Source organism: Ranitomeya variabilis, chromosome 4 (genome assembly GCF_051348905.1).
Source record: "Ranitomeya variabilis isolate aRanVar5 chromosome 4, aRanVar5.hap1, whole genome shotgun sequence".
NCBI classification, from domain to species: domain Eukaryota; kingdom Metazoa; phylum Chordata; class Amphibia; order Anura; family Dendrobatidae; genus Ranitomeya; species Ranitomeya variabilis.
In genome coordinates this window covers 330,555,218-330,581,888 of record NC_135235.1, presented here as the reverse complement: position 1 = coordinate 330,581,888, position 26,671 = coordinate 330,555,218, and the positions used below count along the sequence as shown (strand labels likewise).

At 47.2% G+C, this 26,671-nt stretch overlaps 11 non-coding genes across 11 annotated transcripts; all 11 read right to left on the bottom strand.

The window, feature by feature from the left end:
- Positions 1-7,371: 7,371 nt before the first annotated feature.
- On the bottom strand, positions 7,372-7,559 carry LOC143771238 (U2 spliceosomal RNA). The gene has a single exon (XR_013215046.1). It is a non-coding gene; the product is annotated as a U2 spliceosomal RNA (small nuclear RNA).
- A 1,225-nt stretch (positions 7,560-8,784) lies between these two features.
- Positions 8,785-8,978, bottom strand: LOC143771227 (U2 spliceosomal RNA). Its single transcript, XR_013215038.1, has one exon. It is a non-coding gene; the product is annotated as a U2 spliceosomal RNA (small nuclear RNA).
- A 3,509-nt stretch (positions 8,979-12,487) lies between these two features.
- LOC143771237 (U2 spliceosomal RNA) lies at positions 12,488-12,675 on the bottom strand. Its single transcript, XR_013215045.1, has one exon. It is a non-coding gene; the product is annotated as a U2 spliceosomal RNA (small nuclear RNA).
- Positions 12,676-13,900: 1,225 nt separating this feature from the next.
- LOC143771240 (U2 spliceosomal RNA) lies at positions 13,901-14,094 on the bottom strand. The gene has a single exon (XR_013215048.1). It is a non-coding gene; the product is annotated as a U2 spliceosomal RNA (small nuclear RNA).
- Positions 14,095-15,395: 1,301 nt separating this feature from the next.
- Positions 15,396-15,583, bottom strand: LOC143771282 (U2 spliceosomal RNA). The gene has a single exon (XR_013215059.1). It is a non-coding gene; the product is annotated as a U2 spliceosomal RNA (small nuclear RNA).
- A 1,306-nt stretch (positions 15,584-16,889) lies between these two features.
- On the bottom strand, positions 16,890-17,077 carry LOC143771236 (U2 spliceosomal RNA). Its single transcript, XR_013215044.1, has one exon. It is a non-coding gene; the product is annotated as a U2 spliceosomal RNA (small nuclear RNA).
- A 1,306-nt stretch (positions 17,078-18,383) lies between these two features.
- Positions 18,384-18,571, bottom strand: LOC143771235 (U2 spliceosomal RNA). Its single transcript, XR_013215043.1, has one exon. It is a non-coding gene; the product is annotated as a U2 spliceosomal RNA (small nuclear RNA).
- A 1,225-nt stretch (positions 18,572-19,796) lies between these two features.
- On the bottom strand, positions 19,797-19,990 carry LOC143771239 (U2 spliceosomal RNA). The gene has a single exon (XR_013215047.1). It is a non-coding gene; the product is annotated as a U2 spliceosomal RNA (small nuclear RNA).
- Positions 19,991-21,291: 1,301 nt separating this feature from the next.
- Positions 21,292-21,479, bottom strand: LOC143771234 (U2 spliceosomal RNA). The gene has a single exon (XR_013215042.1). It is a non-coding gene; the product is annotated as a U2 spliceosomal RNA (small nuclear RNA).
- A 1,306-nt stretch (positions 21,480-22,785) lies between these two features.
- On the bottom strand, positions 22,786-22,973 carry LOC143771232 (U2 spliceosomal RNA). The gene has a single exon (XR_013215040.1). It is a non-coding gene; the product is annotated as a U2 spliceosomal RNA (small nuclear RNA).
- A 1,225-nt stretch (positions 22,974-24,198) lies between these two features.
- Positions 24,199-24,392, bottom strand: LOC143771247 (U2 spliceosomal RNA). Its single transcript, XR_013215051.1, has one exon. It is a non-coding gene; the product is annotated as a U2 spliceosomal RNA (small nuclear RNA).
- Positions 24,393-26,671: the final 2,279 nt, after the last annotated feature.

Genomic DNA, 26,671 nt, shown 5'->3' with positions numbered 1-26,671 from the left:
GGCAGTGTACAGGACGAGGTAGCGGGCGAAGAGGAGGTGGAGGACGAGGAGGATGATGGGGATGAGTATATTTTTAATGCCGAACCTTTCCCGGGGGCACAGGAAATTGGTTGCGTGTCACGGCCGGGTTCTGGTTTTTTGAGGGACACAAGTGACGTAGATTTGCCTGCAACTGCCCCTCAACCAATCAAAACCGGAGATTTGACAACTGGAACTTTGGCCCACATGGCGGATTATGCCTTACGTATCCTAAAAAGGGACACACGCATTACGAAAACGAATGAACGATGACGATTACTGGTTGGCCTGCCTCCTTGATCCACGCTATAAAGGCAAATTGCAAAATATTATGCCACATGAGAACTTGGAACTAATATTAGCAACCAAACAATCAACTCTTGTTGACCGTTTGCTTCAGGCATTCCCAGCACACAGCGCACGTGATCGTTCTCACACGAGCTCCAGGGGGCAGCAGACTAGGAGTGTTAGGGGTGCACACATCAGAAGTGGTGTTGGACAGAGGGGTTTTCTGACCAGGTTGTGGAGTGATTTTGCTATGACCGCAGACAGGACAGGTACTGCTGCATCAATTGAAAGTGACAGGAGACAACATTTGTCCAGTATGGTTACTAACTATTTTTCATCCCTTATCGATGTTCTCCCTCAACCGTCATTCCCATTTGATTACTGGGCCTCCAAATTAGACACCTGGCCAGAATTGGCAGAATATGCATTGCAGGAGCTTGCTTGCCCGGCAGCACGTGTCCTATCAGAAAGAGTATTCAGTGCTGCAGGTTCAATATTAACCGAAAAAAGGACTCGTCTGGCTACCCAAAATGTTGACGATCTAACATTCATTAAAATGAACCACAACTGGATTTCGAAATCTTTTGCCCCACCTTGCCCGGCCGACACCTAGCTTTCCTATGAAAAGCTCTTGCCTGTGAATTACTTTTCTAATGTCTAATTTGCTGCAGCTGATTGTACAGCATACGACATGTTTACACCTCCCTAAATGGCCAAACTCCCCACACGGGGCCGTGGTATCGCGACTTTGCGCAAGCACCCGTGAGACTGCTGTTTGTCTGAAGAGGTGGGTGTGCTCGCTTTTGGTTGACGGCATTGCTACTGGGTCCCTCATAGTACAATGTAGTGTCTCTGGCGGTGGTGGTGCGCACCCAACGTCAGACACACCGTTGTAACATGAGGGGCCCTGGGGCGGTCCCGCCGGCCTCAAGAGAGTTCCCCCCTACCCCAGCTCAAAATGTGCTCTACCACGTGCAAAATTATGTCGCACAGCTCCACCAATCTTTAGTCTATTCGCTGACATAATTCAATGTCTGGCACTGACAATACAATTTTGTAGACATCTATGATGCAACTTAAAGTAGTCTGTGTCTGTGTCCTATATTGGCACCATTAAATAGTTACTGCCAAATTACTATGTCAGAAACTCAGTAGATGAGCCCACCCCTGTACCTAAGTATGCCACCTTTTTTTTTGTTTTGGTTGTTTTGCGAGACATTAACATCTATTTATATTTTGGGAGTACTGGGACAGACACTCCTTGCACTACTCCTCCACTCACCACCAAGCTGCCTGTGTATCCATGTAACCGCTGTAAAACTGCCATGAGCCTATTGTTTGTTATTTTAGGCCTTTGATAGCCTGTCTGCGGTCCCTACTTTAAATACTCCTCCACTCACCACCAAGCTGCCTGCCCGTGTATCCATGTAACCGCTGTAAAACTGCCATGAGCCTATTGTTTGTTATTTTAGGCCTTTGATAGCCTGTCTGCGGTCCCTACTTTAAATACTCCTCCACTCACCACCAAGCTGCCGGCCCGTGTATCCATGTAACCGCTGTAAAACTGCCATGAGCCTATTGTTTGTTATTTTAGGCCTTTGATAGCCTGTCTGCGGTCCCTACTTTAAATACTCCTCCACTCACCACCAAGCTGCCTGTGTATCCATGTAACCGCTGTAAAACTGCCATGAGCCTATTGTTTGTTATTTTAGGCCTTTGGTAGCCTGTCTGCGGTCCCTACTTTAAATACTCCTCCACTCACCACCAAGCTGCCTGCCCGTGTATCCATGTAACCGCTGTAAAACTGCCATGAGCCTATTGTTTGTTATTTTAGGCCTTTGATAGCCTGTCTGCGGTCCCTACTTTAAATACTCCTCCACTCACCACCAAGCTGCCTGTGTATCCATGTAACCGCTGTAAAACTGCCATGAGCCTATTGTTTGTTATTTTAGGCCTTTGGTAGCCTGTCTGCGGTCCCTACTTTAAATACTCCTCCACTCACCACCAAGCTGCCTGCCCGTGTATCCATGTAACCGCTGTAAAACTGCCATGAGCCTATTGTTTGTTATTTTAGGCCTTCGAAGCCTGTCTGCGGTCCCTCCTTCCACTAGGCCTCCACTGACCAGACCACTGCTGCCCGTGTACCCCTGGAACCAATTTTAAAGTGCCTACAGCCAGCCCATTTTATTGTGTTAGGCCTTCGAAGCCTGTCTGCGGTCCCTCCTTCCAATAGGCCTACACTGACCAGACCACTGCTGCCCGTGTACCCCTGGAACCAATTTTAAAGTGCCTACAGCCAGCCCATTTTATTGTGTTAGGCCTTCGAAGCCTGTCTGCGGTCCCTCCTTCCACTAGGCCTCCACTGACCAGACCACTGCTGCCCGTGTACCCCTGGAACCAATTTTAAAGTGCCTACAGCCAGCCCATTTTATTGTGTTAGGCCTTTGAAGCCTGTCTGCGGTCCCTCCTTCCAATAGGCCTACACTGACCAGACCACTGCTGCCCGTGTACCCCTGGAACCAATTTTAAAGTGCCTACAGCCAGCCCATTTTATTGTGTTAGGCCTTCGAAGCCTGTCTGCGGTCCCTCCTTCCACTAGGCCTCCACTGACCAGACCACTGCTGCCCGTGTACCCCTGGAACCAATTTTAAAGTGCCTACAGCCAGCCCATTTTATTGTGTTAGGCCTTCGAAGCCTGTCTGCGGTCCCTCCTTCCAATAGGCCTACACTGACCAGACCACTGCTGCCCGTGTACCCCTGGAACCAATTTTAAAGTGCCTACAGCCAGCCCATTTTATTGTGTTAGGCCTTCGAAGCCTGTCTGCGGTCCCTCCTTCCACTAGGCCTCCACTGACCAGACCACTGCTGCCCGTGTACCCCTGGAACCAATTTTAAAGTGCCTACAGCCAGCCCATTTTATTGTGTTAGGCCTTCGAAGCCTGTCTGCGGTCCCTCCTTCCAATAGGCCTACTCTGACCAGACCACTGCTGCCCGTGTACCCCTGGAACCAATTTTAAAGTGCCTACAGCCAGCCCATTTTATTGTGTTAGGCCTTCGAAGCCTGTCTGCGGTCCCTCCTTCCACTAGGCCTCCACTGACCAGACCACTGCTGCCCGTGTACCCCTGGAACCAATTTTAAAGTGCCTACAGCCAGCCCATTTTATTGTGTTAGGCCTTCGAAGCCTGTCTGCGGTCCCTCCTTCCACTAGGCCTCCACTGACCAGACCACTGCTGCCCGTGTACCCCTGGAACCAATTTTAAAGTGCCTACAGCCAGCCCATTTTATTGTGTTAGGCCTTCGAAGCCTGTCTGCGGTCCCTCCTTCCACTAGGCCTCCACTGACCAGACCACTGCTGCCCGTGTACCCCTGGAACCAATTTTAAAGTGCCTACAGCCAGCCCATTTTATTGTGTTAGGCCTTCGAAGCCTGTCTGCGGTCCCTCCTTCCAATAGGCCTACACTGACAAAGGTACACCTGACAACAGACACATGGACCTGTAGGCATGGCCACGGAAGATTACGTGTCCTTTGTGGCTCAATGGGTTAATGTATTGGATGCATGGTCCACACAGGGGACAGCCTGCTAAGTCTGTCTGCAGTCCCTAATTCAAGTTGTCCTCAACTGAATAAAGCTGAGCTTCTACCTTCCGGCTCTGATTAACTGCTCTTTTTAAACACATTGGTGGTTCCGGCCTACTAACGGTGTCTGCCCCTGCCTGGTGTTGCCCTCAACTGAATAAAGCTGAGCTTCAACCTTCTGGCTCTCATTAAGTGTTTTTTAAAAAACAAAATGGTGGTTAGGGCCTACTAACGGCTTCTGCCCCTCCCTGGTGTTGCCCTCAACTGAATAAAGCTGAGCTTCAACCTTCTGGCTCTCATTAAGTGTTTTTTAAAAAACAAAATGGTGGTTAGGGCCTACTAACGGTGTCTGCCCCTCCCTGGTGTTGCCCTCAACTGAATAAAGCTGAGCTTCAACCTTATGGCTCTCATTAAGTGTTTTTTTAAAAACAAAATGGTGGTTAGGGCCTACTAACGGTGTCTGCCCCTCCCTGGTGTTACCCTCAACTGAATAAAGCTGAGCTTCAACCTTCCGGCTCTGATTAACTGCTGTTTTTAAACACATTGGTGGTTCCGGCCTACTAACGGTGTCTGCCCCTGCCTGGTGTTGCCCTCAACTGAATAAAGCTGAGCTTCAACCTTCTGGCTCTCATTAAGTGTTTTTTAAAAAACAAAATGGTGGTTAGGGCCTACTAACGGCTTCTGCCCCTTCCTGGTGTTGCCCTCAACTGAATAAAGCTGAGCTTCAACCTTCTGGCTCTCATTAAGTGTTTTTTAAAAAACAAAATGGTGGTTAGGGCCTACTAACGGTGTCTGCCCCTCCCTGGTGTTGCCCTCAACTGAATAAAGCTGAGCTTCAACCTTCTGGCTCTCATTAAGTGTTTTTTAAAAAACAAAATGGTGGTTAGGGCCTACTAACGGCTTCTGCCCCTCCCTGGTGTTGCCCTCAACTGAATAAAGCTGAGCTTCTACCTTCCGGCTCTTATTAACTGCTGTTTTTAAACACATTGGTGGTTCCGGCCTACTAACGGTGTCTGCCCCTGCCTGGTGTTGCCCTCAACTGAATAAAGCTGAGCTTCTACCTTCCGGCTCTGATTAACTTTTTTTTTTAAACACATTGGTGGTTCCGGCCTACTAACGGTGTCTGCCCCTGTCTGGTGTTGCCCTCAACTGAATAAAGCTGAGCTTCAACCTTCTGGCTCTCATTAAGTGTTTTTTAAAAAACAAAATGGTGGTTAGGGCCTACTAACGGCTTCTGCCCCTCCCTGGTGTTGCCCTCAACTGAATAAAGCTGAGCTTCTACCTTCCGGCTCTGATTAACTGCTGTTTTTAAACACATTGGTGGTTCCGGCCTACTAACGGTGTCTGCCCCTGCCTGGTGTTGCCCTCAACTGAATAAAGCTGAGCTTCTACCTTCCGGCTCTGATTAACTTTTTTTTTTAAACACATTGGTGGTTCCGGCCTATTAACGGTGTCTGCCCCTGCCTGGTGTTGCCCTCAACTGAATAAAGCTGAGCTTCAACCTTCTGGCTCTCATTAAGTGTTTTTTAAAAAACAAAATGGTGGTTAGGGCCTACTAACGGCTTCTGCCCCTCCCTGGTGTTGCCCTCAACTGAATAAAGCTGAGCTTCAACCTTCTGGCTCTCATTAAGTGTTTTTTAAAAAACAAAATGGTGGTTAGGGCCTACTAACGGTGTCTGCCCCTCCCTGGTGTTGCCCTCAACTGAATAAAGCTGAGCTTCAACCTTCTGGCTCTCATTAAGTGTTTTTTAAAAAACAAAATGGTGGTTAGGGCCTACTAACGGTGTCTGCCCCTCCCTGGTGTTGCCCTCAACTGAATAAAGCTGAGCTTCCACATTCTGGCTTTCGGCCTATACTATCAGATATTAAACTGCATTTGGCCTACTAGTGTGGTTAGGCCCTTGAAACAGTGTCTGCTGCTCTTGGGTTTGCTACTCCACTGAACAAAGCAATGCCGCCTGTTTAGTCCTGTTACCAATTTTGATCTGCATTTAGCCTACTTTATTCTTTGGCCCTATATCTGTTTCCTCATCATCCTGCCCATTGCCCAGCCACTGCTAGATGAGTCTGCTGGTACATTGACCTAGACCACTACATTCCCCTTGTACTCTACACAGCCAGAATCTGACCCTGCTGAAAGTAAGGTTCCCCTTCCCGCATATTATACCACCTTACACAGGGACAAAGAGGAAAGTGCAGATGAAAGTGCAGGTTCCTTCATCAGGTGGGGGGGCATACTCGTTGGCGACGTCACTGGCACAGGGCCACTCAGAGTACGCAAAAGTGTCGCTGCTGGTGGGAGGCGCCCCCGCCATGCAAACACACCGCCGTACTTTGAGGGGCCCTGTGCCAGTGCCAATGCGAACGAGTGGGCCCCCCCCTGCTTGCTCAGGATCACAGCACTTGCAACGTTGAAATACTTACCTCTCCCTGCTCCACCGCCATGACGTAGTCCATGTTTCCTGGGCCCACTAAAACCTTGAACCAGCCCTACCCCCACAACTTTTGCCAAATGACCCCCAATTTCCAGTGCCCAACTATTATTATAAAGTTAATTAAGATTGACAAGCTTCAGAAAACAAGAATGGATGTTTTTGGCAGTAAAATGTGCACTGTAGGTGTTTTCCTGGCCTCCACTCACTGCCGGCTATGCTTCCCCATTGACTTGCATTGGGTTTCGTGTTTCGGTCGATCCCCGACTTTTAGCGATAATCGGCCGACTTCACTCGACTCGACTCTGGACTAAATCGGGTTTCACAAAACCAGACTCGATCTTAAAAAAATGAAAGTCGCTCAACCCTACTACTCATGGGTTACTTAAATTAAAGCACTAAGTACTGATAGCAAGGGGCCTAACTTTGTAGATGGTCTATTTGCAACACTGTAACAAAGGCCAAATACATGTCCACATCTTCACAAGCCGGTTGCAACCAGTAAAGAGAGACTGATTGAGGCTACGTTCACATTTGCGTTGTGCGCCGCAGCGTCGGCGCCACAACGCACAACGCAAATAAAAACGCAGCAAAACGCATGCACAACGCTGCGTTTTGCGCCGCATGCGTCGTTTTTTTCATTGAATTTGGACGCAGCAAAAATGCAACTTGCTGCGTCCTCTGCGCACCGACGCGGGCGCCGCAGCGACGCATGCGGCGCAAAACGCAAGTGCGCCGCATGTCCATGCGCCTCCATGTTAAATATAGGGGCGCATGACGCATGCGGCGCCGCTGCGGCGCCCGACGCTGCGGCGAGGACCGCAAATGTGAACGTAGCCTGATAGATAGATTTCATATTGCATGCGATACAATGTTTGACATGCATAGGTGCAAACAATGCGCACGCAAAATGTTGCAATTGGTCAAGTTAATTCAAGCAAAATGCATTTGGTATCTGAAATGTGCAACTTTGACCCTGAAAATAATTCACATAATGGGTTAAAACAACTTGTGCTGATTTCAATTCAATCTGTATTTGGAAACCGGATCAGAGAAGGAGTGCACTGTTCCCGGAGATACTGCAATAACGGCTCAATGCATGGAGTGGACAGAGCAAGCTCTTTTTCCATCTCCCTGTTCTAAAAATGCATTTAATGTATGGTCCCCAAATAGGAGACGTATCAAATATTAAACTGATCAGAACAGATACTACACTTGATCTTGAGCGGCGGCGACAACAACAATTTCAGCCAAAAGGACAAGCAGCGATAACCAGATATGGTTTTGCACTTTCACCACACCAAGGCCTGACACGGACACTTGATTCTAGCCAAAAGGCCGAGGAGCAATAACCAGAAATCGTTTTCCACTTGTGCCGCACCAAGGCCTAACGCTGATACCCTTTGGGGAGATCGAGCAAAAGACTGCCCTGAGGAGGACATTTTAGCAAACCGGCCGCCTTCACAATGACAGTTCTGCTGTTTGTTCAAGCTATGAGCCACTCGTTTTTAATCTGCATAACCCCACCTAATGTAACCCTCCCCCCCTTTGTTCCAATGAGCACTACTGAGTGCCAGGAGGAGGTGTGCGAGAGGGAAACTCAAAAAACAAACAAGCGAGCAGCTGTCTTCCCTTAGCTCTCCTGATGTTGGGTATAGACCCTGCTGCCTACCTATCACCATGCTGCCCGCCGCTGCTCCAGCAGCAGACTGAAGAGGACTGCCAACATACTGCTTTTTATAGGCCAATGGCCCATTGTGACACGTGAGGGTTCCAGCCCATTGTGACACATGAGCGTTTCAGACCATGGCCGAGGGCCCATTGTGACACATGAGGGTTCCAGACCATGGCCGAGGGCCCATTGTGACACGTGAGGGTTCCGCGCGCAGATTCTATCTAATGCAGGCAGCGCACCTGGGTGCTAGAAAGCATTAGAATACTCACACAGGTGGAGATAGGCAGCATATTCAAGATCAGCACAGACACAATTTTTCCTTTCTTTAAATACATATACTCCAAATTTAAAAGTCAGTGGTCCACAAGAGGGAGACAATGTTTTACAACTGAAATCATGCTGTCACAAATGTGGTATGTATGGCAGAACTACTCATGGGTTACTTAAATTAAAGCACTAAGTACTGATAGCAAGTGGCCTAACTTTGTAGATGGTCTATTTGCAACACTGTATCAAAGGCCAAATACATGTCCACATCTTCACACGTCGGTTGCAACCAGTAAAGAGAGACTGATTGATTGATAGATTTCATATTGAATGCGATACAATGCTTGACATGCATAGGTGCAAACAATGCGCACGCAAAATGTTGCAATTGGTCAAGTTAATTCAAGCAAAATGCATTTGGTATCTGAAATGTGCAACTTTGACCCTGAAAAGAATTCACATAATGGGTTAAAACACAACTTGTGCTGATTTCAATTCAATCTGTATTTGGAAACCGGATCAGAGAAGGAGTGCACTGTTCCCGGAGATACTGCAATAACGGCTCAATGCATGGAGTGGACAGAGCAAGCTCTTTTTCCATCTCCCTGTTCTAAAAATGCATTTAATGTATGGTCCCCAAATAGGAGACGTATCAAATATTAAACTGATCAGAACAGATACTACACTTGATCTTGAGCGGCGGTGGCGACGACGACGATTTCAGCCAAAAGGACAAGCAGCGATAACCAGATATGGTTTTGCACTTTCACCACACCAAGGCCTGACACGGACACTTGATTCTAGCCAAAAGGCCGAGGAGCAATAACCAGAAATCGTTTTCCACTTGTGCCGCACCAAGGCCTAACGCTGATACCCTTTGGGGAGATCGAGCAAAAGATTGCCCTGAGGAGGACATTTTAGCAAACCGGACGCCTTCACAATGACAGTTCTGCTGTTTGTTCAAGCTGTGAGCCACTCGTTTTTAATCTGCATAACCCCACCTAATGTAACCCTCCCCCCCTTTGTTCCAATGAGCACTACTGAGTGCCAGGAGGAGGTGTGCGAGAGGGAAACTCAAAAAACAAACAAGCGAGCAGCTGTCTTCCCTTAGCTCTCCTGATGCCGGGTAAAGACCCTGCTGCCTACCTATCACCATTGCTGCCAGCCGCTGCTTCAGCAGCAGACTGCAGAGGACTGCCACCGCACTGCTTTTTATAGGCCAAGGGCCCATTGTGACACGTGAGGGTTCCAGCCCATTGTGACACGTGAGGGTTCCAGAGCATGGCCAAGGGCCCATTGTGACACATGAGGGTTCCAGACCATGGCCAAGGGCCCATTGTGACACGTGAGGTTTCCAGACCATAGCCAAGGGCCCATTGTGACACGTGAGGGTTCCAGACCATGGCCAAGGGCCCATTGTGACACGTGAGGGTTCTGTGCGCAGATTCTATCTAATGCAGGCAGCGCACCTGGGTGCTAGAAAGCATTAGAACAGCGGTTCTCAACCTGGGGGTCGCGACCCCGAGGGGGGTCGAACGACCAAAACACAGGGGTCGCCACCTCTCTCACCTCCCCATCCACCTTCCCCCGTATGCCTGGACTGCTAGCTTTTCTCCCGGCATAGCTTTGGGATACCCGCAGGAAAATGAATCGATCGCGCATCGGATCTAGGGAGATACCAACTTCCGACGTCCCCCCTTCTTGTTTGGTGCAGCCAGGACAGATCCGGAATCTGTGGCACGTATCTGGCAACGGAATCCAGGGATGCAGGAAGAACGCGGCTGCCGGCATCGGTAATCGGCTTGAAGGGCTGACGTCACACGCTGCTCCACTTCCTCATTCCGGAGCAGAGAGAGCAGCGTGCTGTGTGTCACGCGGGGGTGGACTGCAGATGACGGAAGAGCAGGGTGAGTCTCTCCCCTCTCCGGTGATCCCATCTGCTGAGTTGTTTGTAATCCTCTCCTGTGCGATACTGTGTGCTGAGCCATGTATCTAATCCCCTCCTGTGCGATACTGTGTGCTGAGCCATGTATCTAATCCTCTCCTGTGCGATACTGTGTGCTGAGCCATGTATCTAATCCCCTCCTGTGTGATACTGTGTGCTGAGCCATGTATCTAATCCTATCCTGTGTGATACTGTGTGCTGAGCCATGTATCTAATCCTATCCTGTGTGATACTGTGTGCTGAGCCATGTATCTACTCTTCTCCTGTGCGATACTGTGTGCTGAGCCATGTATCTAATCCTCTCCCGTGTGATACTGTGTGCTGAGCCATGTATCTAATCCTCTCCTGTGCGATACTGTGCTGAGCCATGTATCTAATCCTCTCCTGTGTGATACTGTGTGCTGAGCCATGTATCTACTCTTCTCCTGTGTGATACTGTCTGCTGAGCCATGTATCTAATCCTATCCTGTGTGATACTGTGTGCTGAGCCATGTATCTAATCCTCTCCTGTGTGATACTGTGTGCTGAGCCGTGTATCTAATCCTCTCCTATGTGATACTGTGTGCTGAGCCATGTATCTAATCCTATCCTGTGTGATACTGTCTGCTGAGCTGTACATCTAATCCTCTCCTATGTGATACTGTGTGCTGAGCCGTGTATCTAATCCTATCCTGTGTGATACTGTGTGCTGAGCCGTGTATCTAATCCTATCCTGTGTGATACTGTGTGCTGAGCCGTGTATCTAATCCTATCCTGTGTGATACTGTGTGCTGAGCCATGTATCTAATCCTATCCTGTGTGATACTGTGTGCTGAGCCAAGTATCTAATCCTCTCCTGTGTGATACTGTCTGCTGAGCCATGTATCTAATCCTATCCTGTGTGATACTGTCTGCTGAGCTGTACATCTAATCCTCTCCTATGTGATACTGTGTGCTGAGCCGTGTATCTAATCCTATCCTGTGTGATACTGTGTGCTGAGCCGTGTATCTAATCCTATCCTGTGTGATACTGTGTGCTGAGCCGTGTATCTAATCCTATCCTGTGTGCTGAGCCGTGTATCTAATCTTATCCTGTGTGATACTGACTACTGAGCCGTGTATCTAATCCTATCCTGTGATCTCATCTGCTGAGCTGTATCTAATCTTATCCTGTGTGATACTGTCTGCTGAGCTGTATCTAATCTTATCCTGTGTGATACTGCCTGAGTTGTATCTAATCCTATCCTGTGATACACTGCTCAGCAGTCAGTATCTAATCCCATCCTGTGTGATACTGTCTGCTGAGCTGTGTATCTAATCTTATACTGTGTGATACTGTCTGCTGAGCTGTGTATCTAATCTTATAGTGTGTGATACTGACTGCTGAGCTGTATCTAATCCTCTCCTGTGTGATACAGTCTGCTGAGCTGTGTATCTAATCCTCTCCCATGTGATTAGCTGTATCTCATTCTCCCCTGTGTGACCCCATCCGGTGGGCACTGTGGTATAACCCTTCTCGCTGTTTCAGGTTGGGTGGTCTTGGAGGTCATTGCTTTTGCTGTTCTATTCTTCTGACTGGGGGCGATGGATGAGCAGGTGGAGGCAGAAGGCAGATCAGGCGGGCGAGCAGGGTGAGTGTCTATGCCATAACTAATAAAATTACAGTTTTAAAGTAGCCACCAAAATTATTTTTTGGGTTGGGGGGTCACCGCAACATGAGGAACTGTATTGCGGGGTCACGGCATTAGAAAGGTTGAGAACCACTGCATTAGAATACTCACACAGGTGGAGATAGGCAGCGTATTCAAGATCAGCACAGGCACAATTTTTCCTTTCTTTAAATGCATATACTCCAAATTTAAAAGTCAGTGGTCCACAAGACTGAGACAATGTTTTACAATTGAAATCATGCTGTCACAAATGTGGTATGTATGGCAGAACTACTCATGGGTTACTTAAATTAAAGCACTAAGTACTGATAGCAAGGGGCCTAACTTTGTAGATGGTCTATTTGCAACACTGTAACAAAGACCAAATACATGTCCACATCTTCACAAGCCGGTTGCAACCAGTAAAGAGAGACTGATTGATAGATAGATTTCATATTGCATGTGATACAATGCTTGACATGCATAGGTGCAAACAATGCGCACGCAAAATGTTGCAATTGGTCAAGTTAATTCAAGCAAAATGCATTTGGTATCTGAAATGTGCAACTTTGACCCTGAAAATAATTCACATAATGGGTTAAAACACAACTTGTGCTGATTTCAATTCAATCTGTATTTGGAAACCGGATCAGAGAAGGAGTGCACTGTTCCCGGAGATACTGCAATAACGGCTCAATGCATGGAGTGGACAGAGCAAGCTCTTTTTCCATCTCCCTGTTCTAAAAATGCATTTAATGTATGGTCCCCAAATAGGAGACGTATCAAATATTAAACTGATCAGAACAGATACTACACTTGATCTTGAGCGGCGGCGACAACAACAATTTCAGCCAAAAGGACAAGCAGCGATAACCAGATATGGTTTTGCACTTTCACCACACCAAGGCCTGACACGGACACTTGATTCTAGCCAAAAGGCCGAGGAACAATAACCAGAAATCGTTTTCCACTTGTGCCGCACCAAGGCCTAACGCTGATACCCTTTGGGGAGATCGAGCAAAAGATTGCCCTGAGGAGGACATTTTATAAAACCGGCCGCCTTCACAATGACAGTTCTGCTGTTTGTTCAAGCTGTGAGCCACTCGTTTTTAATCTGCATAACCCCACCTATTGTAACCCTCCCCCCCTTTGTTCCAATGAGCACTACTGAGTGCCAGGAGGAGGTGTGCGAGAGGAAAACTCAAAAAACAAACAAGCGAGCAGCTGTCTTCCCTTAGCTCTCCTGATGCCGGGTATAGACCCTGCTGCCTGCCTATCGCCATGCTGCCAGCCGCTGCTCCAGCAGCAGACTGAAGAGGACTGCCAACATACTGCTTTTTATAGGCCAATGGCCCATTGTGACACGTGAGGGTTCCAGCCCATTGTGACACATGAGGGTTTCAGACCATGGCCGAGGGCCCATTGTGACACATGAGGGTACCAGACCATGGCCGAGGGCCCATTGTGACACGTGAGGGTTCCGCGCGCAGATTCTATCTAATGCAGGCGGCGCACCTGGGTGCTAGAAAGCATTAGAATACTCACACAGGTGGAGATAGGCAGCATATTCAAGATCAGCACAGACACAATTTTTCCTTTCTTTAAATACATATACTCCAAATTTAAAAGTCAGTGGTCCACAAGAGGGAGACAATGTTTTACAATTGAAATCATGCTGTCACAAATGTGGTATGTATGGCAGAACTACTCATGGGTTACTTAAATTAAAGCACTAAGTACTGATAGCAAGTGGCCTAACTTTGTAGATGGTCTATTTGCAACACTGTATCAAAGGCCAAATACATGTCCACATCTTCACACGCCGGTTGCAACCAGTAAAGAGAGACTGATTGATTGATAGATTTCATATTGAATGCGATACAATGCTTGACATGCATAGGTGCAAACAATGCGCACGCAAAATGTTGCAATTGGTCAAGTTAATTCAAGCAAAATGCATTTGGTATCTGAAATGTGCAACTTTGACCCTGATAAGAATTCACATAATAGGTTAACACACAACTTGTGCTGATTTCAATTGAATTTGTATTTGGAAGACGGATCAGAGAAGGAGTGCACTGTTCCCGGAGATACTGCAATAACGGCTCAATGCATGGAGTGGACAGAGCAAGCTCTTTTTCCATCTCCCTGTTCTAAAAATGCATTTAACGTATGGTCCCCAAATAGGAGACGTATCAAATATTAAACTGATCAGAACAGATACTACACTTGATCTTGAGCGGCGGCGGCGATGACGACGATTTCAGCCAAAAGGACAAGCAACGATAACCAGATATGGTTTTGCACTTTCACCACACCAAGGCCTGACACGGACACTTGATTCTAGCCAAAAGGCCGAGAAGCAATAACTAGAAATCATTTGCACCTGTGCCGCACCAAGACCTAACACTGATACCCTTTGGGGAAATGGAGCAAAACATTGCCCTGAGGAGGACATTTTAGCAAACCGGACGGCTTCACAATGACAGTTCTGCTGTTTGTTCAAGCTGTGAGCCACTCGTTTTTAATCTGCATAACCCCACCTATTGTAACCCTCCCCCCCTTTGTTCCAATGAGCACTACTGAGTGCCAGGAGGAGGTGTGCAAGAGGGAAAATCAAAAAACAAACAAGCGAGCAGCTGTCTTCCCTTAGCTCTCCTGATGCCGGGCAAAGACCCTGCTGCCTAGCTATCACCATGCTGCCCGCCGCTGCTTCAGCAGCAGACTGAAGAGGACTGCCACCGCACTGCTTTTTATAGGCCAAGGGCCCATTGTGACACGTGAGGGTTCCAGCCCATTGTGACACGTGAGGGTTCCAGAGCATGGCCAAGGGCCCATTGTGACACATGAGGGTTCCAGACCATGGCCAAGGGCCCATTGTGACACGTGAGGGTTCCAGACCATAGCCAAGGGCCCATTGTGACACATGAGGGTTCCAGACCATGGCCAAGGGCCCATTGTGACACGTAAGGGTTCTGCGCGCAGATTCTATCTAATGCAGGCAGCGCACCTGGGTGCTAGAAAGCATTAGAATACTCACACAGGTGGAGATAGGCAGCGTATTCAAGATCAGCACAGACACAATTTTTCCTTTCTTTAAATACATATACTCCAAATTTAAAAGTCAGTGGTCCACAAGAGTGAGACAATGTTTTACAATTGAAATCATGCTGTCACAAATGTGGTATGTATGGCAGAACTACTCATGGGTTACTTAAATTAAAGCACTAAGTACTGATAGCAAGGGGCCTAACTTTGTAGATGGTCTATTTGCAACACTGTAACAAAGGCCAAATACATGTCCACATCTTCACAAGCCGGTTGCAACCAGTAAAGAGAGACTGATTGATAGATAGATTTCATATTGCATGCGATACAATGCTTGACATGCATAGGTGCAAACAATGCGCACGCAAAATGTTGCAATTGGTCAAGTTAATTCAAGCAAAATGCATTTGGTATCTGAAATGTGCAACTTTGACCCTGAAAATAATTCACATAATGGGTTAAAACACAACTTGTGCTGATTTCAACTCAATCTGTATTTGGAAACCGGATCAGAGAAGGAGTGCACTGTTCCCGGAGATACTGCAATAACGGCTCAATGCATGGAGTGGACAGAGCAAGCTCTTTTTCCATATCCCTGTTCTAAAAATGCATTTAATGTATGGTCCCCAAATAGGAGACGTATCAAATATTAAACTGATCAGAACAGATACTACACTTGATCTTGAGCGGCGGCGACAACAACAATTTCAGCCAAAAGGACAAGCAGCGATAACCAGATATGGTTTTGCACTTTCACCACACCAAGGCCTGACACGGACACTTGATTCTAGCCAAAAGGCCGAGGAGCAATAACCAGAAATCGTTTTCCACTGGTGCCGCACCAAGGCCTAACGCTGATACCCTTTGGGGAGATCGAGCAAAAGATTGCCCTGAGGAGGACATTTTAGCAAACCGGACGCCTTCACAATGACAGTTCTGCTGTTTGTTCAAGCTGTGAGCCACTCGTTTTTAATCTGCATAACCCCACCTAATGTAACCCTCCCCCCCTTTGTTCCAATGAGCACTACTGAGTGCCAGGAGGAGGTGTGCGAGAGGGAAACTCAAAAAACAAACAAGCGAGCAGCTGTCTTCCCTTAGCTCTCCTGATGCCGGGTAAAGACCCTGCTGCCTACCTATCACCATTGCTGCCAGCCGCTGCTTCAGCAGCAGACTGAAGAGGACTGCCACCGCACTGCTTTTTATAGGCCAAGGGCCCATTGTGACACGTGAGGGTTCCAGCCCATTGTGACACGTGAGGGTTCCAGAGCATGGCCAAGGGCCCATTGTGACACATGAGGGTTCCAGACCATGGCCAAGGGCCCATTGTGACACGTGAGGTTTCCAGACCATAGCCAAGGGCCCATTGTGACACGTGAGGGTTCCAGACCATGGCCAAGGGCCCATTGTGACACGTGAGGGTTCTGTGCGCAGATTCTATCTAATGCAGGCAGCGCACCTGGGTGCTAGAAAGCATTAGAATACTCACACAGGTGGAGATAGGCAGCGTATTCAAGATCAGCACAGGCACAATTTTTCCTTTCTTTAAATGCATATACTCCAAATTTAAAAGTCAGTGGTCCACAAGACTGAGACAATGTTTTACAATTGAAATCATGCTGTCACAAATGTGGTATGTATGGCAGAACTACTCATGGGTTACTTAAATTAAAGCACTAAGTACTGATAGCAAGGGGCCTAACTTTGTAGATGGTCTATTTGCAACACTGTAACAAAGACCAAATACATGTCCACATCTTCACAAGCCGGTTGCAACCAGTAAAGAGAGACTGATTGATAGATAGATTTCATATTGCATGCGATACAATGCTTGACATGCATAGGTGCAAACAATGCGCACGCAAAATGTTGCAATTGGTCAAGTTAATTCAAGCAAAATGCATTTGGTATCTGAAATGTGCAACTTTGACCCTGAAAATAATTCACATAATGGGTTAAAACACAACTTGTGCTGATTTCAATTCAATCTGTATTTGGAAACCGGATCAGAGAAGGAGTGCACTGTTCCCGGAGATACTGCAATAACGGCTCAATGCATGGAGTGGACAGAGCAAGCTCTTTTTCCATCTCCCTGTTCTAAAAATGCATTTAATGTATGGTCCCCAAATAGGAGACGTATCAAATATTAAACTGATCAGAACAGATACTACACTTGATCTTGAGCGGCGGCGACAACAACAATTTCAGCCAAAAGGACAAGCAGCGATAACCAGATATGGTTTTGCACTTTCACCACACCAAGGCCTGACACGGACACTTGATTCTAGCCAAAAGGCCGAGGAACAATAACCAGAAATCGTTTTCCACTTGTGCCGCACCAAGGCCTAACGCTGATACCCTTTGGGGAGATCGAGCAAAAGATTGCCCTGAGGAGGACATTTTATAAAACCGGCCGCCTTCACAATGACAGTTCTGCTGTTTGTTCAAGCTGTGAGCCACTCGTTTTTAATCTGCATAACCCCACCTATTGTAACCCTCCCCCCCTTTGTTCCAATGAGCACTACTGAGTGCCAGGAGGAGGTGTGCGAGAGGGAAACTCAAAAAACAAACAAGCGAGCAGCTGTCTTCCCTTAGCTCTCCTGATGCCGGGTAAAGACCCTGCTGCCTACCTATCACCATTGCTGCCAGCCGCTGCTTCAGCAGCAGACTGAAGAGGACTGCCACCGCACTGCTTTTTATAGGCCAAGGGCCCATTGTGACACGTGAGGGTTCCAGCCCATTGTGACACGTGAGGGTTCCAGAGCATGGCCAAGGGCCCATTGTGACACATGAGGGTTCCAGACCATGGCCAAGGGCCCATTGTGACACGTGAGGTTTCCAGACCATAGCCAAGGGCCCATTGTGACACGTGAGGGTTCCAGACCATGGCCAAGGGCCCATTGTGACACGTGAGGGTTCTGTGCGCAGATTCTATCTAATGCAGGCAGCGCACCTGGGTGCTAGAAAGCATTAGAATACTCACACAGGTGGAGATAGGCAGCGTATTCAAGATCAGCACAGGCACAATTTTTCCTTTCTTTAAATGCATATACTCCAAATTTAAAAGTCAGTGGTCCACAAGACTGAGACAATGTTTTACAATTGAAATCATGCTGTCACAAATGTGGTATGTATGGCAGAACTACTCATGGGTTACTTAAATTAAAGCACTAAGTACTGATAGCAAGGGGCCTAACTTTGTAGATGGTCTATTTGCAACACTGTAACAAAGACCAAATACATGTCCACATCTTCACAAGCCGGTTGCAACCAGTAAAGAGAGACTGATTGATAGATAGATTTCATATTGCATGCGATACAATGCTTGACATGCATAGGTGCAAACAATGCGCACGCAAAATGTTGCAATTGGTCAAGTTAATTCAAGCAAAATGCATTTGGTATCTGAAATGTGCAACTTTGACCCTGAAAATAATTCACATAATGGGTTAAAACACAACTTGTGCTGATTTCAATTCAATCTGTATTTGGAAACCGGATCAGAGAAGGAGTGCACTGTTCCCGGAGATACTGCAATAACGGCTCAATGCATGGAGTGGACAGAGCAAGCTCTTTTTCCATCTCCCTGTTCTAAAAATGCATTTAATGTATGGTCCCCAAATAGGAGACGTATCAAATATTAAACTGATCAGAACAGATACTACACTTGATCTTGAGCGGCGGCGACAACAACAATTTCAGCCAAAAGGACAAGCAGCGATAACCAGATATGGTTTTGCACTTTCACCACACCAAGGCCTGACACGGACACTTGATTCTAGCCAAAAGGCCGAGGAACAATAACCAGAAATCGTTTTCCACTTGTGCCGCACCAAGGCCTAACGCTGATACCCTTTGGGGAGATCGAGCAAAAGATTGCCCTGAGGAGGACATTTTATAAAACCGGCCGCCTTCACAATGACAGTTCTGCTGTTTGTTCAAGCTGTGAGCCACTCGTTTTTAATCTGCATAACCCCACCTATTGTAACCCTCCCCCCCTTTGTTCCAATGAGCACTACTGAGTGCCAGGAGGAGGTGTGCGAGAGGAAAACTCAAAAAACAAACAAGCGAGCAGCTGTCTTCCCTTAGCTCTCCTGATGCCGGGTATAGACCCTGCTGCCTGCCTATCGCCATGCTGCCAGCCGCTGCTCCAGCAGCAGACTGAAGAGGACTGCCAACATACTGCTTTTTATAGGCCAATGGCCCATTGTGACACGTGAGGGTTCCAGCCCATTGTGACACATGAGGGTTTCAGACCATGGCCGAGGGCCCATTGTGACACATGAGGGTACCAGACCATGGCCGAGGGCCCATTGTGACACGTGAGGGTTCCGCGCGCAGATTCTATCTAATGCAGGCGGCGCACCTGGGTGCTAGAAAGCATTAGAATACTCACACAGGTGGAGATAGGCAGCATATTCAAGATCAGCACAGACACAATTTTTCCTTTCTTTAAATACATATACTCCAAATTTAAAAGTCAGTGGTCCACAAGAGGGAGACAATGTTTTACAATTGAAATCATGCTGTCACAAATGTGGTATGTATGGCAGAACTACTCATGGGTTACTTAAATTAAAGCACTAAGTACTGATAGCAAGTGGCCTAACTTTGTAGATGGTCTATTTGCAACACTGTATCAAAGGCCAAATACATGTCCACATCTTCACACGCCGGTTGCAACCAGTAAAGAGAGACTGATTGATTGAAAGATTTCATATTGAATGCGATACAATGCTTGACATGCATAGGTGCAAACAATGCGCACGCAAAATGTTGCAATTGGTCAAGTTAATTCAAGCAAAATGCATTTGGTATCTGAAATGTGCAACTTTGACCCTGATAAGAATTCACATAATAGGTTAACACACAACTTGTGCTGATTTCAATTGAATTTGTATTTGGAAGACGGATCAGAGAAGGAGTGCACTGTTCCCGGAGATACTGCAATAACGGCTCAATGCATGGAGTGGACAGAGCAAGCTCTTTTTCCATCTCCCTGTTCTAAAAATGCATTTAACGTATGGTCCCCAAATAGGAGACGTATCAAATATTAAACTGATCAGAACAGATACTACACTTGATCTTGAGCGGCGGCGGCGATGACGACGATTTCAGCCAAAAGGACAAGCAACGATAACCAGATATGGTTTTGCACTTTCACCACACCAAGGCCTGACACGGACACTTGATTCTAGCCAAAAGGCCGAGAAGCAATAACTAGAAATCATTTGCACCTGTGCCGCACCAAGACCTAACACTGATACCCTTTGGGGAAATGGAGCAAAACATTGCCCTGAGGAGGACATTTTAGCAAACCGGACGGCTTCACAATGACAGTTCTGCTGTTTGTTCAAGCTGTGAGCCACTCGTTTTTAATCTGCATAACCCCACCTATTGTAACCCTCCCCCCCTTTGTTCCAATGAGCACTACTGAGTGCCAGGAGGAGGTGTGCGAGAGGGAAAATCAAAAAACAAACAAGCGAGCAGCTGTCTTCCCTTAGCTCTCCTGATGCCGGGCAAAGACCCTGCTGCCTAGCTATCACCATGCTGCCCACCGCTGCTTCAGCAGCAGACTGAAGAGGACTGCCACCGCACTGCTTTTTATAGGCCAAGGGCCCATTGTGACACGTGAGGGTTCCAGCCCATTGTGACACGTGAGGGTTCCAGAGCATGGCCAAGGGCCCATTGTGACACATGAGGGTTCCAGACCATGGCCAAGGGCCCATTGTGACACGTGAGGGTTCCAGACCATAGCCAAGGGCCCATTGTGACACATGAGGGTTCCAGACCATGGCCAAGGGCCCATTGTGACACGTAAGGGTTCTGCGCGCAGATTCTATCTAATGCAGGCAGCGCACCTGGGTGCTAGAAAGCATTAGAATACTCACACAGGTGGAGATAGGCAGCGTATTCAAGATCAGCACAGACACAATTTTTCCTTTCTTTAAATACATATACTCCAAATTTAAAAGTCAGTGGTCCACAAGAGTGAGACAATGTTTTACAATTGAAATCATGCTGTCACAAATGTGGTATGTATGGCAGAACTACTCATGGGTTACTTAAATTAAAGCACTAAGTACTGATAGCAAGGGGCCTAACTTTGTAGATGGTCTATTTGCAACACTGTAACAAAGGCCAAATACATGTCCACATCTTCACAAGCCGGTTGCAACCAGTAAAGAGAGACTGATTGATAGATAGATTTCATATTGCATGCGATACAATGCTTGACATGCATAGGTGCAAACAATGCGCACGCAAAATGTTGCAATTGGTCAAGTTAATTCAAGCAAAATGCATTTGGTATCTGAAATGTGCAACTTTGACCCTGAAAATAATTCACATAATGGGTTAAAACACAACTTGTGCTGATTTCAATTCAATCTGTATTTGGAAACCGGATCAGAGAAGGAGTGCACTGTTCCCGGAGATACTGCAATAACGGCTCAATGCATGGAGTGGACAGAGCAAGCTCTTTTTCCATCTCCCTGTTCTAAAAATGCATTTAATGTATGGTCCCCAAATAGGAGACGTATCAAATATTAAACTGATCAGAACAGATACTACACTTGATCTTGAGCGGCGGCGACAACAACAATTTCAGCCAAAAGGACAAGCAGCGATAACCAGATATGGTTTTGCACTTTCACCACACCAAGGCCTGACACGGACACTTGATTCTAGCCAAAAGGCCGAGGAACAATAACCAGAAATCGTTTTCCACTTGTGCCGCACCAAGGCCTAACGCTGATACCCTTTGGGGAGATCGAGCAAAAGATTGCCCTGAGGAGGACATTTTATAAAACCGGCCGCCTTCACAATGACAGTTCTGCTGTTTGTTCAAGCTGTGAGCCACTCGTTTTTAATCTGCATAACCCCACCTATTGTAACCCTCCCCCCCTTTGTTCCAATGAGCACTACTGAGTGCCAGGAGGAGGTGTGCGAGAGGGAAACTCAAAAAACAAACAAGCGAGCAGCTGTCTTCCCTTAGCTCTCCTGATGCCGGGTAAAGACCCTGCTGCCTACCTATCACCATTGCTGCCAGCCGCTGCTTCAGCAGCAGACTGAAGAGGACTGCCACCGCACTGCTTTTTATAGGCCAAGGGCCCATTGTGACACGTGAGGGTTCCAGCCCATTGTGACACGTGAGGGTTCCAGAGCATGGCCAAGGGCCCATTGTGACACATGAGGGTTCCAGACCATGGCCAAGGGCCCATTGTGACACGTGAGGTTTCCAGACCATAGCCAAGGGCCCATTGTGACACGTGAGGGTTCCAGACCATGGCCAAGGGCCCATTGTGACACGTGAGGGTTCTGTGCGCAGATTCTATCTAATGCAGGCAGCGCACCTGGGTGCTAGAAAGCATTAGAATACTCACACAGGTGGAGATAGGCAGCGTATTCAACATCAGCACAGGCACAATTTTTCCTTTCTTTAAATGCATATACTCCAAATTTAAAAGTCAGTGGTCCACAAGACTGAGACAATGTTTTACAATTGAAATCATGCTGTCACAAATGTGGTATGTATGGCAGAACTACTCATGGGTTACTTAAATTAAAGCACTAAGTACTGATAGCAAGGGGCCTAACTTTGTAGATGGTCTATTTGCAACACTGTAACAAAGACCAAATACATGTCCACATCTTCACAAGCCGGTTGCAACCAGTAAAGAGAGACTGATTGATAGATAGATTTCATATTGCATGCGATACAATGCTTGACATGCATAGGTGCAAACAATGCGCACGCAAAATGTTGCAATTGGTCAAGTTAATTCAAGCAAAATGCATTTGGTATCTGAAATGTGCAACTTTGACCCTGAAAATAATTCACATAATGGGTTAAAACACAACTTGTGCTGATTTCAATTCAATCTGTATTTGGAAACCGGATCAGAGAAGGAGTGCACTGTTCCCGGAGATACTGCAATAACGGCTCAATGCATGGAGTGGACAGAGCAAGCTCTTTTTCCATCTCCCTGTTCTAAAAATGCATTTAATGTATGGTCCCCAAATAGGAGACGTATCAAATATTAAACTGATCAGAACAGATACTACACTTGATCTTGAGCGGCGGCGACAACAACAATTTCAGCCAAAAGGACAAGCAGCGATAACCAGATATGGTTTTGCACTTTCACCACACCAAGGCCTGACACGGACACTTGATTCTAGCCAAAAGGCCGAGGAACAATAACCAGAAATCGTTTTCCACTTGTGCCGCACCAAGGCCTAACGCTGATACCCTTTGGGGAGATCGAGCAAAAGATTGCCCTGAGGAGGACATTTTATAAAACCGGCCGCCTTCACAATGACAGTTCTGCTGTTTGTTCAAGCTGTGAGCCACTCGTTTTTAATCTGCATAACCCCACCTATTGTAACCCTCCCCCCCTTTGTTCCAATGAGCACTACTGAGTGCCAGGAGGAGGTGTGCGAGAGGAAAACTCAAAAAACAAACAAGCGAGCAGCTGTCTTCCCTTAGCTCTCCTGATGCCGGGTATAGACCCTGCTGCCTGCCTATCGCCATGCTGCCAGCCGCTGCTCCAGCAGCAGACTGAAGAGGACTACCAACATACTGCTTTTTATAGGCCAATGGCCCATTGTGACACGTGAGGGTTCCAGCCCATTGTGACACATGAGGGTTTCAGACCATGGCCGAGGGCCCATTGTGACACATGAGGGTACCAGACCATGGCCGAGGGCCCATTGTGACACGTGAGGGTTCCGCGCGCAGATTCTATCTAATGCAGGCGGCGCACCTGGGTGCTAGAAAGCATTAGAATACTCACACAGGTGGAGATAGGCAGCATATTCAAGATCAGCACAGACACAATTTTTCCTTTCTTTAAATACATATACTCCAAATTTAAAAGTCAGTGGTCCACAAGAGGGAGACAATGTTTTACAATTGAAATCATGCTGTCACAAATGTGGTATGTATGGCAGAACTACTCATGGGTTACTTAAATTAAAGCACTAAGTACTGATAGCAAGGGGCCTAACTTTGTAGATGGTCTATTTGCAACACTGTATCAAAGGCCAAATACATGTCCACATCTTCACACGCCGGTTGCAACCAGTAAAGAGAGACTGATTGATTGATAGATTTCATATTGAATGCGATACAATGCTTGACATGCATAGGTGCAAACAATGCACACGCAAAATGTTGCAATTGGTCAAGTTAATTCAAGCAAAATGCATTTGGTATCTGAAATGTGCAACTTTGACCCTGAAAAGAATTCACATAATAAGTTAACACACAACTTGTGCTGATTTCAATTGAATTTGTATTTGGAAGATGGATCAGAGAAGGAGTGCACTGTTCCCGGAGATACTGCAATAACGGCTCAATGCATGGAGTGGACAGAGCAAGCTCTTTTTCCATCTCCCTGTTCTAAAAATGCATTTAACGTATGGTCCCCAAATGGGAGACGTATCAAATATTAAACTGATCAGAACAGATACTACACTTGATCTTGAGCGGCGGCGGCAACGACGACGATTTCAGCCAAAAGGACAAGCAACGATAACCAGATATGGTTTTGCACTTTCACCACACCAAGGCCTGACACTGACACTTGATTCTAGCCAAAAGGCCGAGAAGCAATAACTAGAAATCATTTGCACCTCTGCCGCACCAAGACCTAACACTGATACCCTTTGGGGAAATGGAGCAAAACATTGCCCTGAGGAGGACATTTTAGCAAACCGGACGGCTTCACAATGACAGTTCTGCTGTTTGTTCAAGCTGTGAGCCACTCGTTTTTAATCTGCATAACCCCACCTATTGTAACCCTCCCCCCCTTTGTTCCAATGAGCACTACTGAGTGCCAGGAGGAGGTGTGCGAGAGGGAAAATCAAAAAACAAACAAGCGAGCAGCTGTCTTCCCTTAGCTCTCCTGATGCCGGGCAAAGACCCTGCTGCCTAGCTATCACCATGCTGCCCGCCGCTGCTTCAGCAGCAGACTGAAGAGGACTGCCACCGCACTGCTTTTTATAGGCCAAGGGCCCATTGTGACACGTGAGGGTTCCAGCCCATTGTGACACGTGAGGGTTCCAGAGCATGGCCAAGGGCCCATTGTGACACATGAGGGTTCCAGACCATGGCCAAGGGCCCATTGTGACACGTGAGGGTTCCAGACCATAGCCAAGGGCCCATTGTGACACATGAGGGTTCCAGACCATGGCCAAGGGCCCATTGTGACACGTGACGGTCCCAGACCATAGCCAAGGGCCCATTGTGACACGTGAGGGTTCCACGCGCAGATTCTATCTCATGCAGGCAGCGCACCTGGGTGCTAGAAAGCATTAGAATGCTCACAAAGGTGGAGATAGGCAGCCCACGCAAAATGTTGCAATTGGTCAAGTTAATTCAAGCAAAATGCATTTGGTATCTGAAATGTGCAACTCTGACCCTGAAAAGAATTCACATAATGGGTTAAAACACAACTTGTGCTAATTTCAATTCAATCTGTATTTGGAAGCTGGATCAGAGAAGGAGTGCACTGTTCCCGGAGATACTGCAATAACGGCTCAATGCATGGACTGGACAGAGCAAGCTCTTTTTTCATCTGTCATGTCGGACGCTGTTCATACCAGGGCGTCCGACAGACAGCGGTAATTCCGCTTTTGTCCACTATGCTCTCAGTGGCGTCGGCTAGATTTTATCTAGCTGGTCCGGGGTTAATTTAGCTGCTGCTCGGATTGGAAGCTGGGCCACGCCTACTGCCTTTAAATAGTTCTTCTGAACATTGGGCGTCGCCGATGATAGCTTCTGTCTTGTGCTTGGTTATCTCGGTCTGGAGCGGTGAGCTAGGAGTTGGAGTATCGTATCTGGTGGTGTATTTCCCTTTGTCTTATTTTCTCCTTCCTATATTTGTATTTGTTTTGCCCTGTACACTTATAGTGCATTCCTGAGTGACTGCGGCGTGGTGCATAATTTTCCGTTATCCTTGTCTGTGCTAACTGTGGGTATTGGTGTGTGGTCTCTTCACTGGGTGGTGGGTGGTGGGTTCGGCCTAGGGTTGAAACAGGAGACAGGGTGAGGATGGAGGCCCAGACATGCACACCATCAGTGTAAACTCTGGGAGAGGGTCAGTCAGGGATTCCCTAGTCTGAGGGAAATCGCAGGGGCCCGGGTTATTAGTTCTTGCCTACCTAGGTCTCCCGTGACATTATAAGCGGCCAACATTATTTCCATGGATCCCATGACTTCCATAACCCGCCAGTTGGAGGCGCTGTCCCTACAGGTCACTGAGTTGAGGGGGGCAGTGCAGCAACAGGGACTAGCAGTATCTAATGTGCAAGCCGGAGTGACAGGTAGAGTTGCTGAGCCTAAGTTTCCTTTGCCTGAAAAGTTTGCTGGGGAACGCAGTAAATTTGTTACTTTTCGTGAAGCTTGCAAACTATATTTTTGTATGTGCCCGATCTCCTCAGGTAATGAGGCTCAGCTTGTGGGCCTGGTGTTGTCATTATTAAACGGGGATCCCCAAGCATGGGCGTTTTCTTTGCCATCTGATTCTGCTACATTTAACTCTGTGGAGAGTTTTTTTTCTGCTCTTGGACTCATTTACGATGATCCTGACAGAATGGCTCTAGCAGAATCTAAGATACGCACTATTCGCCAGGGGGAGCGTGTTGCAGAGGATTACTGTTCTGAATTTCGCCGCTGGGCGGTCGACACACAGTGGAATGATCCTGCGCTGCGGAGTCAGATTATTCATGGGGTTTCTGGAAGGGTTAAAAAAGCCCTCCTGATGTACGAGACTCCTGCTTCACTAGA